Here is a 17,629-nt window from a genome sequence, read left to right as displayed (position 1 = left end):
CTAAAAGTCTCTCATAATAATAATTCCCTTTGGAAAGTACTAAATGACAGGCTGAAACCATAAAATTTATTGTAATTTAAACTGGCTTCACATTTTATTATGTATATTAGATAATTATTTTAATCTGGTTTGGTCATTTGTGCTCTGCATTTTCTGTTTCAGGCAAATGTTTTTTGTTGAAATGATAAGAAACCAAATCTATTTAGCTGTCTATTTATTTATTTTATATATGTATGTCATAGGCTGCTCATCCAAGATACAATAGGATAAGTCTCATCTTGCATACCTGTTATGCATATCTACTTCTCTTGGTAATTAATAGGTTATAGATTATATACTGTATTCCTATCTTATGTGGCTTGTGTCTAATTAATACAAACACTTTATGTAAATCTCTTGTCCCTGGCTATGTATAAATATTAGTACATCATTGTAGCTTTGATGTGATAAGTATATGTTGTTTGCCATCTTTAGATGGGGCAACTAGTTCTAAAAAGTATGTGACAAACATTTAAATGAAACTCCTTCTGTATTATAATGTGACATTCACAGATGCAGCTAGTCAGGACAATTTGGCTGAACCTGTGAATGGGCGGACCTACCTTGTATCCTTTATGTCAGGTAGCATACCACCCTTTCCATGACTGGATGAATTCAACTTACTAGTGATAAATCAATCATAACTGTGTTCAGAGAAACAGGAAAGAGCTGTGTATGTGCTAGTTCTAAGATAAACTGCAGTATTATAAGATAGAGAACCAAACAGGGTTAAATGAGGAAAGAGATAACTGACTTTTGTTTCAGTTTGTTCCATCTAATTGCCTCACTACAAGCATCTGTGCTATAGATCCATAGATAGATAGATAGATAGATAGATAAATATAGATATATATGAGAAGGAGAGTGATGGACATGTTGATACTGTTCTTAACATCTCACATACATGCAAAGCTCATTGAACTAGTAGAACACTGCATGCCAATCCATACTGATCCTCTTCAGGCAAACTAGTCGATATGTGGAACAACTAAAAACACCTGTAACTGGTTAATGGCTACAACACAATCATTCAGTCAACAGCATAGAGCTAAAAGGTACTAAAAACACAGTGGCAAATATTAATGAAAGCGAAATACATATAGAGGTCCTCAGTAAGTTGCTTGGAAAGAAGCAATCGACCCAGGACCTTAGCATGTACATAAAGTGCTGCGATCTGTACTGAAAAAAAGTCTAATAGCACTTAACACACCTGTAGCATATTTTGAATGCTGGGGCTACAAATCCCCCCTGCCAATACAGACATAGTCAACCCCAAGACTGCACACACTTTTGGTAAATTCTTTTTGGGAAACTGCACCATACCAAAACCTGGGTTGTGTGTGGGCATGAATGTGCAGTCAACTAATTTGTGCAATTGATGAAAATGCCATATCGCTGAGTGATTTGTAAGGAGACAATTCTCATCAATTCATCTGTAAAATTTCTGGATGACTTCTTAATTTTCCCTTTCTATAAACAGAAGTGTAAATGCTTTAAAACTGAATTATATATTTAAGAAACTCTTTGGGCCGGATTCCATAAAGCTTGTTGAAACTGGCACATTACTCCCATCTCAGAGCAAAACTTGTGGATAACATTGTAATATGCAAATATATGATAAGAAACTCAGAATACCTCAGCGCATAACAGAGTACCACAGTTCCAATGGTGCACTAGAAAAATGCCTAAGTAATCCATAAGTATAAGAAATAACTGCCCGATAATGTTGTATATTACCAACAAATGGAAAGATATCACAAGGCAAGAATACTGATAGTTGTTTAGAAAGATAACAAAATCTGCACAGTAACTTTATGGACAACTACGGAATGTTACTGTTTCCAGAATGATACACCCCTCAAAAAAATCACATGCAAATTCAAAATGCTAAGTATCCTAAACTAATCAGCATGGAAATCTTAACAGAAATTTGTAGGAGTACACACAGAAACATATTAGACAATCACGGATATGCCCGTATGCCTACTAGCTTATAATATGTGCTCCAAAGCTGCAAGGCTACTTGTAATACATATATATATAAATATATATTCACATCACTCATTACATTACACCTCAAACTTCTTGTGAGGTTAACTAAGTCTAACAACATCGCCGGTGACTCACTATTCTCCAATACCATAGGTAAATACTGGAATATTCTACCTACTACTCTAACGTCTATTCCTTCACCCTTCCTCTTTAAACAAAAGCTCAAACAACATCTTAAAACACTCTGGCTATGCCCTGCATCAATCCCGACTAATCTTATGATTCTACTAGTTACTCTTCTCTTAACCACCCTCTCTTACCTCTCTCTACTCACTCCCCTTGAGTAGCTAATCTCTAAAACTCCCTTGTTAATAGCCTCTGATATTAATTAATATAGAACTGTTCATGTGTATATATTTACTGAATTAATTATATTCTTCATGAATGTTTTACTAATGTAGAACTCCCCTACCTTGTACTGTAAATAGAATTAGAGTAAGTGTCCTTCCTAGTATATATTCTCAATTAGTATAATCTAGATTGAACCATGTTTCTGTTTGTATTTTACTAACTACTTACTTTCTTTATGTAAATAATTTGTTTTGTATTAACTTCACTGTGGAGCTTTTCTCCCCGGGCCTCTGCTGAAAATGGAAATGTATCCAGTTGGACTAGCCCGGTAAACAAATGTAAAATAAAAAAATAAAATAAAATAAAAATTAAAATCAGAGACAACTACAGATATCTACATAATCCATGTATCATCAAAAGGGAATATTGACTCGAGTTTATGGATTCTGAGAGAATGTGTAAATTTCCTTCTAAAAAGAAAAAAAAATTAAATGCAAAGAGCATTCACAGCCAGTATGCCATAGCTAACAGTTGTTAACACTGAGTTTGGGACCTGGGTGGGGGACACAAGTAATGCAAAAACCCAAGGAAAATGAAAGATAGAAAAGAAGATGTGGGGTATGGGTGAAGAAGATGGGCATACAAGAGGATTGTTGGAATACTAAAATCTAAGGGAAAGTTGAGAGGATCAAGGGCACTATTTTTTTGGTGGGAATAGGCCCCATTTTTTTTATGTTTTAAAAAAGAGTGAAAGGAAAGGTAAACAAAGGGAGAATGGAGGTGAAGGTAAGCACCACAGATATACACACAGAACAAACAGCACAACACAAGACAGACATTAGGAAAAAAAACAGTATGGACAGATTAGATACACAGATAGCATACTTCACTATACAGGCAATGTAATGTTGTCAAGCAGGGTGGGGATGTATATCAGCCATGATAAGATGCAGAAAAAAAATCTACCTATTCAGTATCTAGTTAGTACATGTTGCATAATGTGTGATAATCTTATGTGGATGTGTTTGACTAATGGTACATGTGTGTTCTAGGGTAATAAATTAGGGGGTCTATATTAGAACATCGAAGTTTCACAACTTTGAATGTTCTAATATCGACCCCTATTCAGCAAACGCAGAAAATCGTGAAGCTGCGGAACACCGAATTTCTTCCTAGGGAAGGAATTTGGATGGCCGTTCCTGTGGCTTCGCTAACATCAGCACTGTGGTGGAAAATTACGGGTCGGGATCAGGTAAGTGTGTGATTGTGTGGACGTGAGGGTTAGGGCAGGGTAAGTGATTTAGGGTTAGGGCGTGGGTGTGGTGAGTGTGTGATAGTGATGAACCTTAGGCTTAGGGTTTGGGTTAAGGTAAGTGGATAGCTAGTGGTGTGTGTACAGTTTAGTGTAAAGTTAGATGTAGGATTTTAGGTGTATGTGTGTGTATTGCTGTTTGCTTGGTGTGTTTGTGTTGTGTGTATGTGTGTCGGAACAGCAATTTTTTTACCTGGGAAAAAAATTGCTGTTCTGCATCTTCGATATTGCCAGCATTTACTGAATAGGGGTCGATATTAGAACATTCGACGTTTTAAATAGTTGATGTTCTAATATAGACCCAAATTAGGACCACAGTACACATTGGATAAATATACATATATCTAATCCGTCCATCAGCAGTGCAGATGTTAGCCAAGCCACTTCACAGATGACCAGATGGATTTCAAGCAATGGTACATACATCCAGAAGACATAAACAAACCTACAACCATGCATGTGAAAGGCAAACGACCAAGCACAGTGCCAAATAGAAGTAATGTAGAAGATCAGCCACATCTGCTATATACAGAAGTAGGTGTACACAACCAAATGTGTGTATGTTACACACATATGCCATGTCAACGGCAATACACAGGTTCACATGACCATGTATGTGTGTCAGTAGCATTAATGGAATGTACATGAAATCAAGGTCAATACACATACAAACACCAATGATGTGATCATTTGTTAAACAAGTTTATCAGGACAGAATTTAGAATATAGCAGGTTGTGCTCATGGATATGAAAAATTACAGTGGGTAACAGGCAAGTAGAATAAGAGGAAGGATGTATTGCAAGCATTAACCAGCAGCTTGTGTACAGAGGTCCCTCATTGTAAAATGACCATACATTTGGCACATGTTCACTGTCTAAAACTAATAACTGGCAATGGATATTAGCTTTGACAAAAACAAACATACCTGCAATAAACACTAAGAACATTTTAAAATATTATGGGCTTGGACAACCTGGGACCACATTATGGTAAAACAGGACATGGTACAATGACACAATGCAATTGCACATGCAAAGCACACTGGGTGCTGTAGAAGACACACAGACATCCATTTAAACAAATGAAAATGCATGTCAAATAGACAGATGGACAGCTGATGTCCACAAAACTGGACATGTATAAAGCACACAGCACACATACACAGTAATGTGCAGTCATGTCAATCGACATGCATAGGTAATCAAGTTAAACATTTCAATCACAATCACATATACTGGCATGCAAATGTCAGATAAATAAATGCATGTTGTATGTCAACCACACTGCTCATTACAAAGCAGATGACACTTCTGTGAGCATAATTACAGCAAATTTCCAGTACATCACTGTGTTCTCACTTGTCACAGTTACATATATGTGCAAGTATGTATCTATCTGCACACAAAAGTAGAATCATTATGTATAAAACTAGAGAAGGTGTACACCAATGTCACTACATCATGGGTGTGGAAATACTACACACAACAAACATGTGTAATGTACTGTGAAAGACTGTGTAGTTTGTAGCATTGCATACAGATTAATGTTACCTTGCTTTTTGATGCAGTCAGATAAGGAAGACTGCACATAGACAGGATATACCTGTATCTGATCTCACATGGCATCAGTATTGCCAAACCATGACACAACACTGAGATAACATGACAACTGTCATCCAGAAATCCATGTAGCATGACATGTCTGTATGTTGCACATATCTGATATGGCAAAACAGACATCCAAAGCATATGACACCATTAGTATTGGACTGTGGACAACATACACTGTCTGTCAGTTATCCCAGTAAGACATATGTTTACAGGCTGCCTGTTGGAGTACTATCAACAGGTTAACTGCCACACTGCATAGGCAGTTGAATGTGTGTGGACTGTCATGCACACATTGAAACTGCAGTAAATGTCACATGATAACACATAAGCATGACAAATACATGGTATGTATGCACAAGATTGCATATACTGTCTAATCAATTAAATGTCAGTCACCATGTTGGCAGTAGAACACAAGTGGAGCACACAGCCAATACCTACAGACTGGAGGAACCAGACTGATGTGGATCAGACTCCCAAATGATCTCAAGAGCTAACATCCTAAATGAATACCACATAGCCCATGCCATTTCATCAAAGAAGGACACCCATCATGTCCCTCACATGTGTTTGGAACACATCAGTAATAATCTCCTTCATCTTCTCCCAAAAATTGTTTGTATCATGGCCATGGGGTTCTCTACTCCACAGTTCAGGCAGGATGGCTTGAGTAGGGGAAGATCCAGGCTCCTTGTCATCATCATCATCACTGTCTTCTTCAGATGATTTGGGTAGTGGCTTCACTCATGCATGTCATCATCTTTGGATTGGGGAATGTCCTTGGGTACCATGCTCTGTAAAGATTAATTGCAAAACACAACAGAAAGGAAAACAATGCTATCACACTGAACAATCCCATGAAAATCAGAGCACAACACAAAATTGTTAATATGACAATTTACAGAGGGACTAAGACACAGCCATTATGGACAGAGTTATCCATGGCCCAGTATGTTATAGTCCTAAAAAGGACCACAGTATTCTTTGCTGCCCGATTCTATAAACACACACACACACACACACACACACACACACACACACACACACATGCAGGTATGCATCATTAACAGTGTAAAAATGTATGAATGGTCAACAAATGTATTTTACTGTCTGCATTCAGTGATGTATATGAGCAGACTCAACTTGGCATTGTATAAATGATGAGAAAGAAATTGGAGACTATTGTGGACAATAGGCATAACATATGAAAACCTTCTGTGACAGGCAGCATAATATTTGTCTGGACACACATCAATATGATTAGTACAATACTAAAAAACAATTTGATATGTTCAATCAAAACAACTGTACACATAGAATGTAATATATCTATTAATAGTATTGCATGTGTACAACTGTACACATTCTCTTCCAAAACAACAAGGAATCAAAGGGCTTACAGATCAAATATTTTGAATATGATTGATGATTATGACCTGCCACTATCAAATGTGTATTTGCTCAAGTGGCAGCAAATATATGTTACAGCAGTGTTTTTTTAAGTGTTTGGAGACAGAAACAATACCAATGCTGACCTGCAGGTTGTGCACATTATGAACTGCTATCAAATGGGTACCCACTCAAGTGGCAGTCAATCTTGGCTACAGTAGTGTTTTTACAAATGCACACATGGTGTGAGAGGTAAGTGCAATGCTAAATTTGAACTGAAGACCATGCCACACAGTATGGAGACAGCTGTGATAGAACTGTCACCAGGGACTCCCCTTCATTCTGCAAACAGGCAGACTGTGCACAACAGATCCACCATCAAAAACCACAGACAGACATACAAAGGTGCCAATCATACATCAAACAAATCACGGTACCTTTATTTGGATGTAAACCATTCGCCTTATGGCCTGTGTGTTAGATACACACTAAAACTGCTATGTTGTGGATGTATTTATACAAAATGTGTGCTAACAAAATGATACTGATGCATGATTGGTAATCCTGCAATTTTATCAATAAACATAATTTTGAATATTACAGACCTGAAAACAGTGCAATATGCATCTCAGTTTAAAATATATGTGAAATATTCAGTGTACCTCTCTCCTTCCACTGTTCTTCAAGCCTGTACATGCACTCAATTAACATTGATCTTTTCTGAATGTAGTCCTCCTCATCTGAAATAAAGAAAGAAAATACTTGAAAATTATTATTTAAGTAACTAAGACAGATATTTCACAACACATTTTGCAGATTGTTATTCTGACAAACCTTAGTTTAGCCCAATACTCAACTGACATTTTAACATTCAGGTGTTAACATCTTTAAGCACAAATAAGAGAACATGAGATTTAAACCTGCAGATTGAAACTACATGCAATTGCTAAACATAAGATCTATTAGTCTGCCTAACATATCTTAAGCATCTTTTACAGGCATTGAAAAGAATTAATGCTATGACATTATCCTGATGGGGGATAGTATACTAAGAATGATCCTGGCTTAAGATTGCAAACTATGAACATGTGCTGCTCATGTAGCTAAACTGTTTTCAAATGACATTCATGTCAGCACTGTGTTCTCAGAAATTAACAATAATTGAGATAATCCATTCCTCATGCAGTGTGACAGTGTTTTGTAACTTCTAGCTTGTGTGAACAGAACCATACATATTGCTGTATATCATGGACACAGAAATGTATGTGTGAGGACCATTATTCTTTGAAATTGCACATCACTACATAGTATACATCTTCCCTACTCTTCATTGAAACTTTTAATGGGCCCATCACAGTCCCTCAAAATTACATTTTGAGTCTGTTGCACAATTGGCTTAAGTATTTCATGACAAAAGAGTGTTTCACAGCATTTTAAACAGAATAAAATTGAAACCTACTAAACTGTTCGTACATATAACAGGATTTATCAAGATGTTCTGGAACCACTGTTTAATTGCCGATGCTAAAGCAATGTTATGGATTATTGATATATTAGTAGAAATCGACAAATAACTGAGTTATTCACAACAACTCTGAAGTTATAAATCAATATATTGTTATCCCCTTTGGGAAAAAACATGTATCCATGAATTACCATATAGGTGGCAGTACACTAAACACAGAAAGTGTGATAAGAGACTTAGGGACACAGGTGGACAGTGGTCTCACCTTCAATAACCACATCGCCACAACAGTCAGGAAATCCTTCTATGTGGCACACCTCATCTTTCATCCAGAAAAGGAGGTCATTGTCCCACTGTACTCATCCCTCATTAGACCCATTATAGAATACAACGCCCCCATTTGTATGTACCTCTCAAGACATCTGCAACAACTGGAAAGGCCTCAGAAATACCTCACTAAAAGAATCACAGGCCTAAAGCAGATGAAAACTCCAGCTATACTCTGTCGCATATCGCCTACTCAGAGGCCATCTCTGCTTAACATACAAGGCCATGTCAAACCCAGAGCTGTTGGACATGCTACAAATCCCAATCCGTCAGAGCTACACGCTCAGGGATCTAAACCTTGTCATCACAATAAACAAAACATGCTGGAGGGATAGGTTCCTGACCCAGAGACTCAACCTATGAACCTATATCAATGAGTGTAAAATGATTTGCTTAAAATGGTACGGGTATAGGATATCAGTATAACAGTTTAAGATATATGTGTCCCCTTTCAAGACTTGAGCACACAGTTCACAAAATGTAAACTTACTGGCCTGCATTCTTACAAGATAAGCTAACACTCAGCACATACTACTCATAAACAAACCTGTACTACTCTTAAAACACCATTGTTCGACAACTGATGTTGTAAGGCAGTAATCGATTACAGCATTATTCCTAAAAATAAACTAGATCAGTGAGTCATTGCCATGCACAACATAAAATGTAATATAAACCATTGCAATATGATTTTTAAAATAATGATATGGGTGAAGTTAACCAAGGTAATATGCTTAATTATATAGTTTTGAAGCCACTCCAAAACGTAGACAAACTGCTTAGTTGTTTTACAGGCTGAACTAAGTTGTACTAGGCTTTACAACAGTTATTACAGCTGTTTATTAGAAACACAACAATGAACAGCAGAATCTGGAAAATGCTTAAGAAGTTTTCACTTCTCATAGTGAGGACATAACAGCTATCAACACATATGTAACCAAATATGTTTACCCAATGTTACGGGCAGTAATATCTGCATTAATTTAACATGCCTGTGTACTTGTGTAGGAAGAATGATGTCAGTAAGTTATATAAGTGTATTAAACTCTAAACTTCTTCAGATCTAACAAATAAAACTCAGAAACAGTTTAAATAAAAAACTAAGAAACAGACCAATAGTAAACCTTTTTTCTGTAACTGTAAAGCATTAGTAGTATAAAAAGATGCATGAAAACAGGCAATGAAAAGTAATTAGTAGTGTCGAATAAACCAGTCACTGCATTGCTTTAACAACCAGTAACTAAGAACAAGTTCAAAACAATCATTTTCTGTTAATACAAAGCATCAATAGGGTAAAAAAGCATGCACAAAATAACTACTCAAAAATAATTTGTAGTGTAGAGTGAACTAATCACAACATTGCTTGAACAACAAATAACTAAGAAGCAGCTCCAAATTGAACAAATGAGCTATAGTTGTAGTCCGTATAATATGTAATGTCTTCCACCTTTTAATGGTGCATTAGGTGATACAGTGAGACAATAACAGAAAACTACAAAATGCGCAGTCATCCATGGCCTAGGCTCTAAATGTGCCAATGATGCATGAGGACAGTGGTTATATGATATTATGTATTTAAATGTTGTGAAACATATGTACAACTTTAAAGAACATAGTTGCTGTTATTAATTAATTATTAGATAAAATAGCAACTTGGGTATCAAACCCATAAACAAGAGGACAGTGAGTACAAAGGCCACTGAATTATCCCCACAAGCTAATTCACACAGCAGCTAAAATGTGTTCATAAAAAAATTTATATGATATATATATATATATATATATCTATATATATATATATATATATATATATATATATATATCTATATATATATATGGGGCAAATAAATATATGTAAAATACATAGGAATAAGAAGGAATATGTACTATATTGGTACTGTACTTACTGTAGGGATCGACAGGCTACCTCCACACTTTCTCGACCCTCCTTCAAAGTTCAGCTGCATCCCTCCAATGCACATCATCATAGTGGTGATGAACCTGCAGTCCACTGAGGAAAATCTCTATCTATTGTTGATGCTTCCTTTTGATCCAATTCCACATGTTGATCACAGTGAAGTTCATGGGCCTGGCTCTCATTTTCTGCTCCAATTCATCATAGACCATCAATGTCTCGGTTGTCTCCTCTTCAGTCTGGTTGGGTGCATGGATATGTTGCAGCCTTCTAGAAGTCAACATTATGGTTTGCAATACTTTCAAATCTGAAAACCAGAAACACAGTGAAATGCAGTAGCCATGATGGTGTTCATGACGTGTTTCAGCATGTTAGTATGGCCCCCTGGCACAGAGGACATTGATTTTTTGGAGAGTTCATCCATGAAGTTGACATGGATTTTGAACCAGATGTATCCTCAGATGTGGAGGCCCAGTTATTAATGGATTCAGAGGATAATGACACAATGAATGTTGAACAGGTTGAGGCCATTGATCAACACACCACAGTTGGGAGCACTGCTTCTTGTGGAACCACACAACAACCAGACACAGGTCATCACTTTAGATGTAAGCAAGCAGATGTTGGACATGGCCAAGTGTCAGAAGGTGTGTAACTCCTGCTGCAGGCAAATGAATGAGCACAGCTAGGACCATCATTCAGATGTCCATGCACTTGCCTGTGCCATGGATCATGTGATACACAAGCTATATGTCATGCACAAAAGACAAAAGCACAGACGTGCGGAGATTTTGCCTCCATTGGCTGCTCGGAATGAGAGTCTACTAGCTGTGGCAAGGTCAGTGGAAAACTTGGCCTATACATTACTACAGCAATGTCAGACTCCTAACAGGATTCTGCATTCTGTGTCTATGCAGAGAAGATTGCAACCTGTGAGAAGAAGGTCACCTGTCTGTAAAACAAACATTGGCCATCAGGAATCCCTGTCTGTGGTCTAACCTGCACAGATATCAGCTGTTGGTACATCTGCTTAGGTCCTGCCTGTCACAAGGACTTAAATTCAAAGTCATGCTCCTTCATCTGAATACAGTGTCATTCCACCATCCATATCCACTGTTTAGCAAACAGGGCAGGGTGTATTTGTATGTGCTTGTGGCAGGGCGAAACATAGTGGGAGATGTCAGCAAGGCTGACCAAGACTGCATTAGAGTGTAACCAACAGTGCAGTACACATAGTTGACTCATATTATTACTGTGTGGTTCTGAAAGAAAAATGTCTGCATGATGTGTGTGATTTCTATTTTTTGTGTTATGACATTGTACAGATATGTCAGTGTAAGCACTGATGTGTGTCCCTTCTTGTTGAACATACAGTGATAAAACAGAATCGGTGTGTATGCATACCTGTGTCGGTTGTGTCCTGAGTTGATGTTTTTGTTTTTGACATATTTGCATATGTTCATTTTGCTCACTGTGTACATCTAATGGGTAATTACTGTTAAATGCAATGTGTGTTACTGCAGTGGGGCAACACCTAAACATCAGTGTTCAGTCTGTCTACTCATTTATGTGTGGCTTGTAATGACTCAAATGTCTGGGTCTGATGCTAACATTTTGCCTGGGCTGCACTTGTGATCAGACCCTATGTTGTCTACACCTGTAACTTCTGTCCCCTATTCAAAACTAAGAACACGAGGACAAATGAGAAAACAAAAAATAAGGTGAAGGGAAGCTCCAAACCACAAAACAAAGTTTTAATAAAACCAAAAAACAGTATTGTGAAACACTTTTTGTCCGATCAAATGGCCGGACTTCTTCAGACAAATTCAAGTAACAGGCACCATTGTTAAATACTAGTCTTTGTAGATATATGGCATCAGGGTGTACTTTTACAATTCATTATAAAGCATACAGAGTCAATGGAAGGTATAATTGCAACTCTAAACCTATTATTTACCTTGCACAGTGCCAGGAATGCCCAGCATACTATATTGGTAAGACCAATAGAAAATTGAAGGAAAGGGTATATGAACATACATATAGTATTAGCAGGGGTAAAAATAAGAATGCCTTGGCAAGACATTGTACCAGTCACCCTGGCCATTCATTTTCATTTAGGGTGATTGATCAAATTACCCCTAATATAAAAAGTGGCCCTTCCCCTTGATGCTAGAAAGCCAAGAGTTGTTATGGCAGTTACACCTTGACTCGAGCAGGAAACCAGGCTTGAATGAAGTGATTTCGATAGCCTGTATATTGAAATTGAGAAACCTCACTAGATAAATGATTGTGAGGTGCTTATTTTATTTAGGTTAAAGTAATTAATTTTTAGTGAAACTAACAGTACACATGGGCACCGGAACCATAGTGTGAGGGGGAGCCCCTCCACTTTTTTGCAGACTCACTCTTTCCCATTACTTTTGTTTTCCACACCTCCCAACTCCCGCGATGATGTCGGTTTGCAAGCGGAAAGGATTATTCAAGCTGCCACGCCCACAATGACATCAGAGCCTATGTCCAGTTTGCAAGCCAGAATGGCAAGCATTATTCAGAAGCTGTCAGCATGTATCTCCGTTTGCGAGTGGGATTATTCAGAAGCTGCTGAATGCCAGGAAAGGAAAGGGATTTATCAGATTATAGCTCAGAAGCTGAATATACTGCCAGATCAGAGTGTGTGTGTGTGTGTGTGTGTGTGTAAATGCCCCCAACAGGATACATCTGGTGGCTAGAGGTACTCAGGCTCAAACCCTGTATCTTGGGTACAGGAAAAAAGAGCCTAAAGTCCCAAGCCACCATCACTTGTGAATTTTTGGTTTGCAGGAGTGGTAAAACAAAAGCTTTTATTTTAGCAATTTTCTAAGATTATAAAATCAGTATTTGAAATGTGTCCCTATTTTTGGGGCTGTATTCCCCCATTATTGGCTTTGTTCTGTATATTTGTGCTAAGATGTTGAGAACTATGGTGAGAAGTGAGAACTTAATTCATTAAATGATATGATAGCCATTTAAGTTTGTCTTTTTGTTTTTGAAGAAACTGCTGGTTTAGCTTAGTGGTATGTTGCTCTGACTGTAGTGCACAGGGTTCTGGGGCCAAGACTTGGCATTGAAATGCATGGTGGTAACAACATTTTATGCAAGCAACTTTCCAAAATTATACACGCAATGTTTAAAATGTGTGTCTGTTTTTGGCCTTTTGCCCCCCCCCAATTGAAAATAAGTTCAAGAAGCTGTGCAACATGCCTATGGCTTACACTACTGTGATTCTGTACTTATATATTGTGCGTAGAAGTGGACTGCTATCATGGAAATGTTCTGAATAGGGCAGTTTTGTCATTATTGGTGCATGCATTTTGCTTCATTGCCTACTGGAAAAATGTTCAAACAATAAATTTAAAATGCGCTCTAACTTAAGTCTAACAAGTGTGCTGTATTATACAAGGAATATAATTTAATACAACCAGGAAGGTGAATCAAGGAATGCATACATGTATGTATGGCCCTAAAAATATCTTTGAAAACAGCCCAGAGGAAAGTGTGAAAGGCTCAAAATCATGGGCAAATTTTAAGTTTTACTTTTGCTACCAAAGCAATGGATAAAGGTAAAACAGTTCACACCACATTACCTTGACCTGGCCAAGCCTTTTGACACAATCCCCTACTCAGGTGTAGTACAAAAGATGAATAATGTAGGAGCAAACACTTACATCACCAGCTCCATTGCCAACTTGGCTCACAGGATGCAGGAGATCAAAACAGGGGAAGAGATCAGTCACCAATGGAGTCCCCCAGGGTTCAGTGCTGAGACTTTTTCTGTTTGGCATATACATCTCAAAAGTAAAAGGAAATACCAAAGAGCTTTGTCCAGCTATGTTTGAGATAACTGCAAGCTAGGAGAAGTTATTGAATCCCCAAATGACTTAACCATCATACAGGAAGGTTTGTCCCAAATAATAAGTGGTGTCAAAATCATGACAATGCCCTCTGAGAACTGATCCAATTGTTTGGCATTTGGGAATTTGTGTGTACAGTGACCTAACTTTTGACCAACATGTGCCCCGAATCATAAGAAATCCTTTCTATATTGCTCAGCTTATAAACAAATTGTTTGTGACTAGATCTAGAGATGTTGTTGTCCTCCTTTACAAAGCTCTCATTATGTCAATCATTTTGTATAATGCCCACTTTGGCATGTATCTATCTAGCCCCATGCAACAATTGGAATACCTTCAGAGATACCTTACTAAAAGGATACAAGTCCTAAACAATATGTCGTTCATGGACCACCTCAAATATTTATTACTATACTCAGTATCCTACAGAGTTCTTAGAGGTGAAATATCTGGCATACGAAGCATCCTCCGACATAATACAGATGGACCTACTGAGCATCAGCAAGTCAAATGGCATCAGAAATACTCATTCCAGGTATCTAAACTGAATGTTGTGGAGAGATGGATATATATCACAGAGGATACCACTGTTCTGCAACAGATTATCCATAAAAATAAAGCAAAGCTCATCCATCCATATTCAAATGCAACTTGGATCTAAGGATGGGTAATAGAAAATGTACTCCAGGATTTCCCCTCATGCCACTAATGGATAGATTCAGTTCCTAAATACTGCATCCCTTAAATGGCCCCCTCAAATTATCTATGGTATGATCACAGTTGTTCTCACTAGGGCTAATATACAATTATCAGCCATGGGGATAGCTAAGACCAATCAGAAAATGTTAATTCAAGCACCAAAAGGGAACTGGCTAAACTTAAAATGTCCTCCAAATGAACCTATGCTGTGGTAGTAAATAGTTATAAAAAAAATATCCTTTTTAGTTCCTAAGTGCCCCTGTCACCCTTCACCCCCCCAGTCTTTAACAGCTTCCGGCGCCTATGACAGTACAGATCATTTGAGAAAATGCACTGCCCTTGTATTGTTGGTCAGCTTAAATTTGTATTTATTTTATTATTTATCATTTGTTGACTGGGAAAGTCCGACTAGGTTCCACAGAGCCTGTTTTCAGCGGAGGCCCGGAGAGAAATGCTCCAGATGCATGTCTTTGGAATGGTTGAGTTGCATAGTTCTCAGACCAGATAAGGGATGGCTATTATTATAGTTTTATTTTTGCCACCTATACCTTTATTTCAGCATTAAAGAGGGATATGTGTATGTATATGTATATTAATTGTCACTAAGTAATTTATTTAAAATGTATGTGTTGAATGTTCTTTATATATATAGCAATGCACATGATTCATATACACACACAGTTTTAAATAGGTATACCTTTTTAAAAAAAGGTTTTACTTGCTTAACAATGAATTTTAACTAGTGCATTCATTAATTGAATTGACAAGTATGTGTTACTTTTGATTGGCCAGACCTCTGTATGGAGGGAAATGTTTGTGTATTTAACAATGGTGCCTGTTACTTGAATTTGTCTGAAGAAGTCCGGCCATTTGATCAGATGAAAAGCGCAGCGCTTCACAATACTGGTTTTTGGTTTTATTAAAGCTTTTTTTTGTGGTTTGGAGTTTCCCTTCACCTTATTTTTTGTTTAACTCTGTCCCCTCTGTCCTCCTGTTCCTCCTCTGATAACTCAGGGATGTCCTGTTCAGACATTTGTGGTTCTTATGGTAGTTCACCACCCACACCTGCAACTAAAAGACCAGCATGTGTTCAGGTTAGCATGTTGTGCAACATGGCACACATTGTTATCTTCTCTGCTGCCTTCTCATGTTTGCATTGCAGTGCACCACCGGATATATCCAAATATCCAAACCTAGCTTTCAATACACTGAACACATGATCTGTGGTGTTTCTGCTCTATTGTAGCCATCCTATGCAGGGTTGTATAGATCATGGTATGAGATCATTAGCCACAGCTCAAGAGGATAACCACAGTCACCTGTTGGGGGAATAAAAATACTTTTGTTCAGACTGGACATTGTTGACAGGGGGAACCTTCAGTTACATCTTAGCTGTGTTCCTGTACTTTCCCAGAGGCAACTGATGGATGGCCATCACTTTCTGTTTATGTATTGGTCTGCTTCTGGATGTACTTGTGTCTTGATAGTTATGTGTATACAATCATTTGTACCAAGTACATGATGGAAGTTTTCTATCTAGTAGAAATGGTGCATTACATTTCTTCACTCCATGGGTACGGATGGGAAGTGTAGCTAGTCATCCACATTATTGCACATTGCTTATAGAAATCTGCCCATGATATGACTGGCATCTGTTTGTGATACTCCTACAGTACCCCCATGTGTCTCTGGAATGTTCCAGATGTGAGTATAGCTAGGCTGATACACTTTGGTTTCAAGGGGGATGGGGTTTCCTTAAAGGGACTGCACAGACATGTGTGAAGTACACATATTACAGACAGCCTGTACAATTTGTCTGTATAGACAGCATTTATTGATTATTTGCTGGTCTGAGAACTGGTTTAGTTTCAGCCTTGCTATGACTCTAGCTAGCTGCCTTATCAGAAAAACAGCCACATCCTCATTTATGGCTCGCATCACTGCTCATTGTTGCAGTTCATTAACATCAGGTTGCATTGTTGTATGTATGTATATATATATATATATATATATATATATATATATATATATATATATTTTTTTTTTTACAGATTTCACCAAAATCCATAGTATTTGTGTGAAACCCTTGGGGTCTAAAATGTATGCAGCAAGAATTTTGCAAGTGGAATCAGGATAGGTATTTGTTGAATTAGAGTTCTGTTGTGTGTGCACAATGTGTTTTGGAATCACACTGGCATGAGCAGAATCCATAATTATCCTAGGCTGAATACTTAACTAGTTGGTCTGCCTTCAATAAGCACAGCAGGTGCACTGGAGGTTTCCTTTGGTGTGCTGGCCTGTCTGTAAATACCTTCTGTGAACTTTATAGATCCATCTCTTTGTTCACTGATAAACTAGGATAAACATTTTACAGATTTCATCGTAAGTATGTTTTATATGGTGCTTAAACTTTTAGGGAATAGAGGATTACTTTTCCCTAGATTAGATATTTTGAGATTAGATGTTACTACTCTGTGTACTCTCTCTATATATAAATATTATGTTTATTGTTTATTATACAATGCTTTTATTATAAAAAATAAGACGTTCATCAACAATTGACTGATAAAGATGAAAACTGGATCTTTAGTATGTACAACGTTATTCAATCTATATCAGTCTTATCAGTCTTCAGGCAA

Source organism: Protopterus annectens, chromosome 2.part0, assembly GCF_019279795.1.
Source record: "Protopterus annectens isolate FY-2018-M chromosome 2.part0, PAN1.0, whole genome shotgun sequence".
NCBI classification, from domain to species: domain Eukaryota; kingdom Metazoa; phylum Chordata; order Ceratodontiformes; family Protopteridae; genus Protopterus; species Protopterus annectens.
This window is presented reverse-complemented; position numbering follows the sequence as displayed.